The sequence below is a fragment of the Cavia porcellus genome, unplaced genomic scaffold (assembly GCF_034190915.1).
Source record: "Cavia porcellus strain 051 isolate PalLab524CR breed Dunkin Hartley unplaced genomic scaffold, mCavPor4.1 scaffold_3, whole genome shotgun sequence".
Taxonomy (NCBI): Eukaryota; Metazoa; Chordata; class Mammalia; order Rodentia; family Caviidae; genus Cavia; species Cavia porcellus.
The window spans coordinates 86,087,952-86,098,369 of record NW_026947486.1 but is presented as its reverse complement, the minus strand read 5'-3'; positions in this window follow the sequence as shown (position 1 = coordinate 86,098,369).

The window sequence follows — 10,418 nt, the reverse complement described above, 5'->3', positions numbered from 1 at the left end:
CATGTGACTTTTTATTGCTATGTATTTCCCTCTTAGGACTGCTTTCATTGCATCCTGTAGGTTACAGTATGTTGTATCTGCATTATCATTGTATTCTAGGTATTGTTTTATTTCTTCTTTAATTTCATCCACTGATTGTTCAGAAGTTTGTTATTTAATTCCCATGTATTTATGCAGGTTTTACAGTTTCTTTTGCCATTGTTTTCAAATTTAGTTTGCTATGGTCAGATATTATGCATGGGATAATCTCAATCCCTTTGCATTTACTTAAGGATGTCTTATGAGTTAATATATGGTCCATTTTGGAGAAGGTCCTATGTGCAGCTGAGAAGAATGTATATTCTAATGTGGTTGGGTGGAATACTCTGTAAACATCTACTAAGTCACTTGCTCACAGGTATGATTCACTTCAGCTATTTGTTGCTGATTTTTTGTCGAGTTGATCTATCTTTTTGTGACAGTGAGGTGTTAAAGTCCCCTATAACAACTGTCTTCTTATGTATTTGGTTTTTTATGTCTATTAGTATTTGTCTTATATAGTTGAGTGCTCCTATATTTGGTGCATATGGACTTATAATTGTTAGTGCTTCCTCTTATAGTTTTCCACTTACAAATATTTAGTAACCTTCTGTCTTAGTTACTTTTTACTCATTGCTGAGACAAAATACCTGAAGCCCAAGTTGGGAAAGGAAAGGTTTATTTCTTACAGTTTTTGGAGGTTTCAGCCCACACTCAGTTGGCTCCAAGGCAAGCGGACATGGCTGGGCCACAGTTCATGGCTGCTGCAAACAGCAAGCAGGAACAAGCAAAGAGCAAGACACACCTTCTTCCTGCCATTACATCACATCCTGGCTCCACTCCTATGTGGGTGGAGCACTGACACCATCAAACCAAACACTAGACAATGAACCATCACAAATGCACAATGAGGGGCTGGGGATTTAGCTCAGCGGCATAAGCACCTGCCTTGCAAGCAGGCGGTCGTGAGTTCAATCCCTGGTACCGGTAAAAATGAAAAAGACAAAAAAAAAAAAAAAAAAAAAAAAAACAAAAAACAAAAAAAAAAACAAATGCACAATGCAAACTCATGAGGCCTAGGGGCCACAGACATAAACCATGACACATTCTTTATTTCTTTTAATCATTTTAGGTTTGAAGTTCATTTTTTCTACAAACAGAATAGCTACCCCTGCTTTTTTCTGGGTTTTGTTGCATGGAATACTGTTTTCCATCCTTTGACTTTTAATCTATGAGTTTCTTTTGTGTCAGATGTATTTCTTGTATGCAGAATATTGTGGGATCCTGTTTCTTGATCCATTCTGTCAACCTGTATCTTTTGATAGGTTAATTGAGGCCATTTACATTTATGGATATCACTGAAATGTACTGTTTCAACTCTGTCATGTCGTGTTCCTGTTGTTGGTTTTCTGCTTTTCTACTTTGTTTAATTTCTTGCTCAGCCTGGTGGTTTCTTTCCACTGTTGTTGTGGAGATTGTGGTCATTTTTATCTCTATCTAGCATGTCTTTCAATACCCCTTCTAGGGTTGGTTTCATGGACATGAATTTCTTCAGTTTTTCTTTCTCACAGAAGTAACTTTGTTCTCTATTAAATTTGAAAGACAGTTTTTCTGGGTACATCAGTCTGGGTTGAAAGTTGTTTTCTTTTAGGGCTTGAAATACTTGACTCCAACCTTGTCTTGTCCTGAAAGTTTGTGCTGAAAATGATTCTGTTTGTGCTGCCGTGATTATGATGGGCTTTCCTTGATAGGTGAGTTGTCTCTTTTCTCTAATAGCTTTTAGTATTCTGTTTTTATGCTGTATGTCTGGGATCTTAATTATTATATGTCTGGGTATAGATTTATGTTGGTTGTAACTGTTTGGCATTCTGTATGCCTCACTTATTTGTATATCAGATTTTCTCCCCATGTTTGGGAAATTTTCTGCTATTATTTATGTGAATAATTTACCTATGTCATTTGCATTGACCCCTGCAACTTCAATGATGCCTATTAGTCTTATACTGTTTTTCTTAGTGCCACCTTGGAGCTGCTGGATTGTCATTTCATGCTGCTTTGTTGTTTCTACAAGTTCTACCATTTCCTGATCACTATCTGCAATCCTATCCTCAAGATCTGAAATTCTATCCTCAGCTTCATTTAAATGGTTTTGCCAGCTTTCAATAGAATTTTTGTCTCTTGGATATCTCTTTGAATTTGTTTCATGGATTCTGATTGTTCATTCAAAGTTTCAATCAATTTCCCATACTCCTGTATTAATTATTTCTTCTCTAGCTATGCTGAGCAACTCATTTACTAAGGTTGTTACTTCTGTCGTTCATGAGAAATTATTTATAATTTGATTTCCTCTATAGCCTCATGGATTTGGTTTTTTATATCATTGGCTATATTTTCAGAGATTTCTCAAGTATGCTTTTAAAGTCCTCTATTTTGCTGTCATCTGTTCTTACTCCTGATGGACTAAATGTTAGAGATTGCATTTTGCCTTTTCATTTTGTCATTTTTTCCTTTTGGGCTAATTTTTGATTTTTCAATCCTAATAGTCACAACTGTCGGTAGTGTATATCTTAGGGTCCTACTGTGTGGTTGATGCTTGTCTGACTGTTGAGTACTACAATGAAGAGGAGGGCCAGTCACCTGAATTTTTCCTGTGGGTTCTGTTGAGTGAGTCCTATATTCTTCCTAGGGTGACTATCCCAGGAGTATTGATGTAAGTCAACCCTTAGTTCTTACAGTTGCTATATCATCAGATTATTACAGGTCACCAGATCACCCTGCCTATAGTAGTTGTCTTGGCTGAGACCCTGCTGTGTCACTGGGTGTCTCATAAGCCCTTTTAATTTTCTCTGAGTTGGAGGAACCCTTGTTGGCATGAAATAAGAAAGTCATAAAAGATGCCCAGCTAACTCTAAGCAGTAAGCAGGACCCAAAATCCAGTCCTGGGCCCTGCATGCAAATGTGGGTTGAATTTCAGTGCATGGGGAAAACTTGGAACTTTGCTCCCAGGTGGTAAGACCATGCCCTGCCTCTGAAATCACCCTAAGACCCAGTGGAGGTACTAGCAGGCCTAACAAGGGCCATACCCAGCCAACTCCAAGCAGCAAGCAGGGCCTGGAGTCCAGTCCCAATTCCTGAACCCACGGATTGAAGTTTAGTGCACAGGAAAGCCTTAGAACTTCACTCCCAGGCAGTAAGACCATGCCCTGTGTCTGAAATCACCAGAGGACACATGGAGTCCCCACAGACCCAACTGGCCCATACCAGCGAGCTCCTAATGGGCAAGCAGTAGCCAGCAGTCTGCCCCAGGAGCCAAAAGTGGGCCAGGTGATTCCCAGTGCACAGAGGAATCTTTGAAACATCATTCAAAACCCATAAATAGGTGTAACTCCAGCTAGCACTGAGGAATGCCATGCTACACTGGGAACTTGGCCCGGGCTGCCACAGGCTTCCTGTGCAACTCCAGCCATCCCTGGGGAATAGGGGCTGCCTCAGACCTTGCCCTGTGCAGCCACCTGCTTCCTGCACAACTCCAGTCACCACTGAGGAACACTGTGTTGCCCTGGGACCTTGGCCCATGCCCAGTGGACACCCAGACCCAGGACATCTGCTGGCCCCTCAGGGGCACACCCTACCTCCTGGACCTAATATTGCTGTTGATCTTCAGCTCCCACCCTTTCTCCCAGAACCTTGGAATACAGCAGATCAACTGTGACAGCTTGAAGGGAGATTCAGTAACTGCCTCACCCAAACTGAAGATCTCAGGAGACTCCAGCCAGTGTGGTGAGTATGCGCCTAAAATAGGGGTGTACAGTGGGTAAATAGGGCCAGCAGTAAACCTTCCTCCAACTAACTGTAAGACCTTGGTGAGTCTGGCCAGAGTGTGGGTGACCCCTTCCTGCACACAGAAAACATCAGGCAGGATGAGGAGTGTGCCAATAAGGACTACCCAACTTGGAGAAAATCAAAAGGGCTTATGAGACACACAGGCACAAAATAGGGACACAGTAGAGCCTCAGCTGACAGAAACACTATAGATAGGGAGATTTGGTGACCTAGAATAACCTGAAGATAAATTAATGGCAGGAACTAAAAGTTGACCTACATCAATACCACTAGGCTTGTCAGCCCAGAAAGAATATAGGACTCACCCAAAAGGCCCTGCAAGGGGAAGTCAGGTGACTGGACCACCTATTCTTGTGGGACCCAGCAATTGGACAAACATCAACCTTACATTAGGACCCCAAGATATACACTACCAACAGTTGACACTAGTGGGATTTAAGGACCAAATATTAACTCAAAATGGGAAAATAGCAAAATGAAAAAGCAAAATGCAATCTCAAACACCTAGTCCATGAGGAGCAAGTACAGGAGACATTGAAATAGAGGACTTCAACAATAACACATTTCAGAAATCTCTGAAAAGATAGAGAGTGAAATTTAAAAAAACTCCATAAGGCTATAAAGGAAATAAAATTAGACATAATCTCTCATGTAAAGACAGAAATAACAATCTTAGTAAAGGAGTTGCTCAGCACAGCTAAGGAAAAAATAGATATGTATGGGAAACTTATTGAAATCTTGAATGAACAATATAGAAAACAAGCAGAATTCATAAAACAAACTCAAAGAGATATCCAAGAAACAAAAAAATTATATTGAAATCTGGCAAAACCATTTAAATGAAGCTGAAGATAGGATTTCAGACCTTGAGGACAAAACAACAATTAGCGATCATGAAAGGAAAGAACTTCTAAAAATAACAAAGCAACATAACATGACAATCCAGCAGCTTCAATATGGTGCCAACACAAACAATATAAGATTAATAGGCATCAGTGAAGATGCAGGAGTCAATGCAAATGACATAACTAAACTATTCACAGAAGTAATAGAAAATTTCCCACACATGGGGAAAAATCTGATATACATATAAGTGAGGCATACAGAATGCCAATCACAACCAACATAAATTTACACCCAGACATATAATAATTAAGATCCCAGACATACAGCATAAATACACAATACTAAAAGCTGTTAGAGAAAAGACACAACTCACCTATAAATGAACATTAGAATCACAGCAGAGTTCTCAGTACAAAGCCTCAAGTCAAGATGAACTTGGAGTGAAGTATTTGAAGCCCTGAAAGAAAACAACTTTCAACCCAGACTGATATACCCAGAAAGACTGTCTTTCAAATTTAATAGAGGAACAAATACTTCCATGACAAAAAAAAAAAAAAACTGAAGAAATTCATGTCCACAAAACCAACTCTAGAAAGAGTATTGAAAGACATGCTAGAGATAAAAATGACCACAATCTCCAGAACAACAACAGAAAGAAACCACCAGGAAGGACAAGCAATTAAACAAGGGGAAAAAGCAGAAAGCAAACAACTGGAACATAACATGCCAAAGTAAAGCGAATACATATCAGTGATATACATAAAATTAAATGGCTCCAATTCACCTATCAAAAGAAATATGTTGACAGAATGGATCAAGAAATATGACCACATAATATGCTGTATACAAGAAACACATCTGAAGGAAACTTATAGATTAAAAGTCAAAGGATGGAAAACAGTATTCCATGCAACAGGAACCCAGAAAAAAACAGGGATAACTATTCTATTTATAGAAAATATGAACTTCAAACCTAAAATGATTAAAAGAGATAAAGTCACTACACACTCGTTAGTGGAAAACTTCAACAATTATAAATCTATACGTACCAAATACAGGAGCACCCAACTATATAAGACAAATACTAATGAACATGGAAGAGGAAATACACAACACAATTATAACAGGAAACCTTAACACCCCATTGTCACAAAGAGATAGAACAACTAGACAAAAAGTCAGCAAAGAAACAAAAGAATTGAATCAAACCTATGAGAAATTGGACTTAGTAAATGATTAAGAGTGTTACACCCAACCACATTAGAATACACATTTTTCTCAGCTGAGCATGGGACATTCTCCAAAATACACCATGTATTATCCCATAAAACATTCTTAAGTAAATACAAAGGTATTGAAATTATCCCATGCATAGTATCTGACCATAGCACACTGAAATTGGAAATTAATGGCGAAAGAAACTGCAAAGCCTGCATAAATACATGGAAATTAAATAACAACTTTCTGAACAATCAGTGTGCTACAGATGAAATTAAAGAAGAAATAAAGCAATACCTATAATTCAAAGAAAATACCAAAACAACATACTGTAATCTATGGAATGCAATCAAAGTGGTCTTAAGAAAGAAATATATAGCAATAAATTGTCATATCAAGAAAACACAATGAACCCAAATAAACAATCTAATGCTTAATCTCAAGCTTCAAGAAAAAGAAGATCAGGAAGATCAAGTTTAACCCAAAGCTCATAAAAGAGAAGAAATTGTAAAGATTAGATAAGAAATCAATGCAATTGAGACTTTAAAAAAATACAAAGAATTAATGAATCAGAAAGCTGTTTTTGAGAGAATAAACAAAATTGACAAACCTCTAGCTAATCTTGTCAAGAAAAAGAAAAATAAAACCCATATTCACACAATAAGGACTGAAAAGAGGGAAATTACTACAAATCCCATGGAAATTCAAAAGATCATGATTACATACTTTGAAAATCTATAGTCAGATAGAGTGGAAAACACAAATAAAATGGACAGATTTTTAGAAACACATGAACTACCAAAAGTCAATCAAGAAGATATAGCAATTTTGAATGACTCAATATCAGCTATTGAAATTGAAAACATATTTAAAAATTTACCAACAAAGAAAAGCCCGGGTTCTGATGTATTCATGGCTGAATTATATAAGAAATTTAGGGAAGATTTGACGCCAGTACTCCTTAAACTCTTCAGTGAAATTGAAAATGAAGCTATCTGCCTTAAATGATTCCTGGAGGCAAATATTATGCTGATACCAAAACCAAGAAAGATCTAACCAAAAAGGAGAACTATAGGCCAATCTCACTGATGAACATTGATGCAAAGATTCTCAATAAAATACTAGCAAATAGAATGCAGCAAATCATCAAGAATATTATACATCACAACTAAGTGGGATTCAACACAATTCATTCCAGGGATTGTTTAATATATGCAAATCAATAAATGTAATACACCACATCAACAGAGCCAAAAACAAAAACCACACAGTCATCTCAATAGATGTAGAAAAAGCTTTCAGTAAAGTCCAACACATGTTCATGATAAAAACTCTTCAAAAACTCAGAATACATGGTGTCTACTTCAATCTTATAAAGGCCATATATGACAAACCAACAGCCAACATTATACTAAATGGACAAAAACTGAAAGCTTTCACTTTAAAATCAGGAACAAGACAAGGATGTCCACTATCACCACTCCTACTCAATAAATTCTGAAAACACTAGCCAGAGCAATCAGACAAGACAGAGAAATAAAAGGAATAAAGATAGGAAAGAAGTTAAATTATCACTATTTGCAAATGACATGATACTCTACATAGAAGACCCAGAAATTCCATTAAAAGACTACTAGATGTAATAAACAAATTCAGCAGTGTACCTGGATACAAAGTCAGTGCTCAAAAATCAATTGCATTTCTGTACACAAACAAAAAACTCCCTGAGAGAGAAATTATGGAAATATCGCATTTCACAATAGTATCTTAAAAAATGAAATATTTGGGAATCAACCTAACTAAGAATGTAAAAGACCTATATGCTGAAAATTATGCTACTCTAAAAAAGGAGACTGAAGAGGATATTAGAAAATGGAAGGATACTCCATGGTATTGGCTAGGAAGAACCAACTTTATGAAAATGGCATACTTCCAAAACTGTTAAACAGATTTAATGTAATTCCAATCAAAATATCATTAACATAACCTCACAGATCTAGAGAAAACACTCCTAAAATTCATTTGGAAACAAAAGAAACCTAGAATAGCAAAGGAAATTCTGGGAACAAAGACAAGGCTGGAGGCATCTCAATTCTTGACTTGAAACTAGGCTACAAAGTCACAGTGATAAAATCAGCATGGTACTGGCAAAGAAATAGACGTGAGAATAAATGGAACAGATTAGAAGACCCAAACACTTCTTGAAAGACACTTAGCCTCCTGATATTTGACAAAGGGTTAAACATGTTCGCTGGAAGAAGGATAGCCTCTTTAATAAATGGTGTTGGAAAAATTGGCTCTCCACATGCCCAAAATTGAAACTAGACCCATGACAATCACCATGCACAAAACTATAGTCTAAATACATCAAAGACCTAAATATTAGAACAGAAACACTAAATTTACTGGAAGACAAGCTAGGTAGAAGTCTTGGAGACATAGGGGTTGGCAAAGAATTCATGAACAAAATGCAAACTGCACAGGAAACACTTCAAAAAATCAACAACTGGGATCTCATATTACTGAAAAGTTTTTGCACTTCAAAAGAAATCAATAACAGAGTGAAAAGAAAACCCACAGAATGGGAAACAATTTTAGCCAGCAACACCTCAGACAAAGGACTTATATGCAGACCATATAAATAATTGAAAAACATCAAACCCTCACATTCAAAGACCCTCTACAAAAATGGGCATCTGAGATGAATACACAGTTCTCAGATGAAGATATACAGATGGCAAATAAATACATGAAAAAATGTTCACCATCACTGGTCATTTGAGAAGTGCAAATTAAAACAGCTTTGAGATTTCATCTCACCCCGAAAAGAATAGCTGTCATCAAGAAATCAACTGATAACCAATGTTGGCAAGGCTGCGGCGAAAAACAAACACTGTTCTACTGTTGTTGGGAGTGTAGACTGGTGTAATCAGTATGGAAATCACTATGGAGAATTCTCAGAAGACTAAGATTAGAATTTCCATTCAATCCAGCTATTCCCCTCCTGGGTGTTTTCCAAGAAAACCTGAAAAGATCATATCACATTGATATATGTGCACCCATTTTCATAGCAGCACAATTTGTAATAACTAAGTCTTGGAAACAACCAAGATGCCCATTAACTACAGAATGGATGAAAAAACTGTAGTATTTTTATACAGTGGAATATTACTTAGCTATAAAAAAGGATGATCTTGAGGCCCTCATAGGCAAATGGAGACAACTTGAGACTATCCTCATTAGTGAAATAAATAAGAATCATATTTCTAAATATCACATTGTCCTCTAGTGTAAAAAGTAATAAGAACTGTAGGAGTAATAAAACCCAAAATGTGTAATTGCTATTGTAAAAAAGAGAGGAAAAGAAAGTGCTCTAAAAGATATAACAGCATGTACGTTTAAGTGTGTAAGATTGATAACCATATTACTTAGTTTTTGTTGGATCATTGAACAGAACCATTTGCAGTCCCACTGTTTGAATGTCCACTTTGTATGCTTTAATTCTGTAACTTGAACAACTATTTCTAAGAGGACAATATGTAATTTATCAATTAGTGATTTCTTACTGTTTATTTTTTGAAATTATGTATTATTTCTACCCATAACAAAAAAGAAAGAAATTGAAGAGGATCTCAGAAAATGGAAAGACATTCCTTGTTCATGGATAGGAAGAACACCTATTGTGAAAATGGCCATTCTCCCAAAATTGTTATACAGATTTATTGCAATCACAATCAAAATACCACTAGCATAACTCACAGACCTAGAGAAATCATTCCTAAAATTCATCTGCAACAAGCAAAGACCTAAAATAGCAATGGCAATTCTGTGCAACAAAGGCAAAGCAGGAGGCATCACAATCGCTGACTTGAAGTGTTACTACAATGCTGTAATAAAATCAGCATGGTACTGGAGTAAAACCAGACCTGAAGATCAGTGGAATAGATTAGAAGATACAACTACAACTGCAAACACACTTAGCCACCTTATCATTGATAAGGGGGTCAAACACATTCACTCAAAGAAAGTCAGTCCCTTTAATAAATGATGCTGGAAAAACTGGCTCTCCATATGCAGAAAACTAAAACTAGAACCATGTCTATCACCATATTCTAAGCTAAAGTTAAAATGGTTCAAATATATAAATATTAAAACAAAAACACTAAATCTGCTGGAAGACAAAATAAGTAGAAATCTTGTAGACATAGAGGAAGGTAGCATTAACTGAGGAATGGATAAAAATACGTGTTTTTTTTACAATGGAGTGCTACTCAGTTATAAAGAATGATCACATCGAGATATTTATAAATAAATGGACGCAACTTGAGACCATACTCATAAGCAAACTAAATCAAACTTACATGTGTAAATACTGTATTGTGTGCCTAGTGTAAGAAAAGGTAATCATACATAAGACACCAAATCCTCAATAATTACAGTGAAAGGATAAGAATCTGCTCAAAAGGGAAAAAATAATATCTCATTGAAAAGGA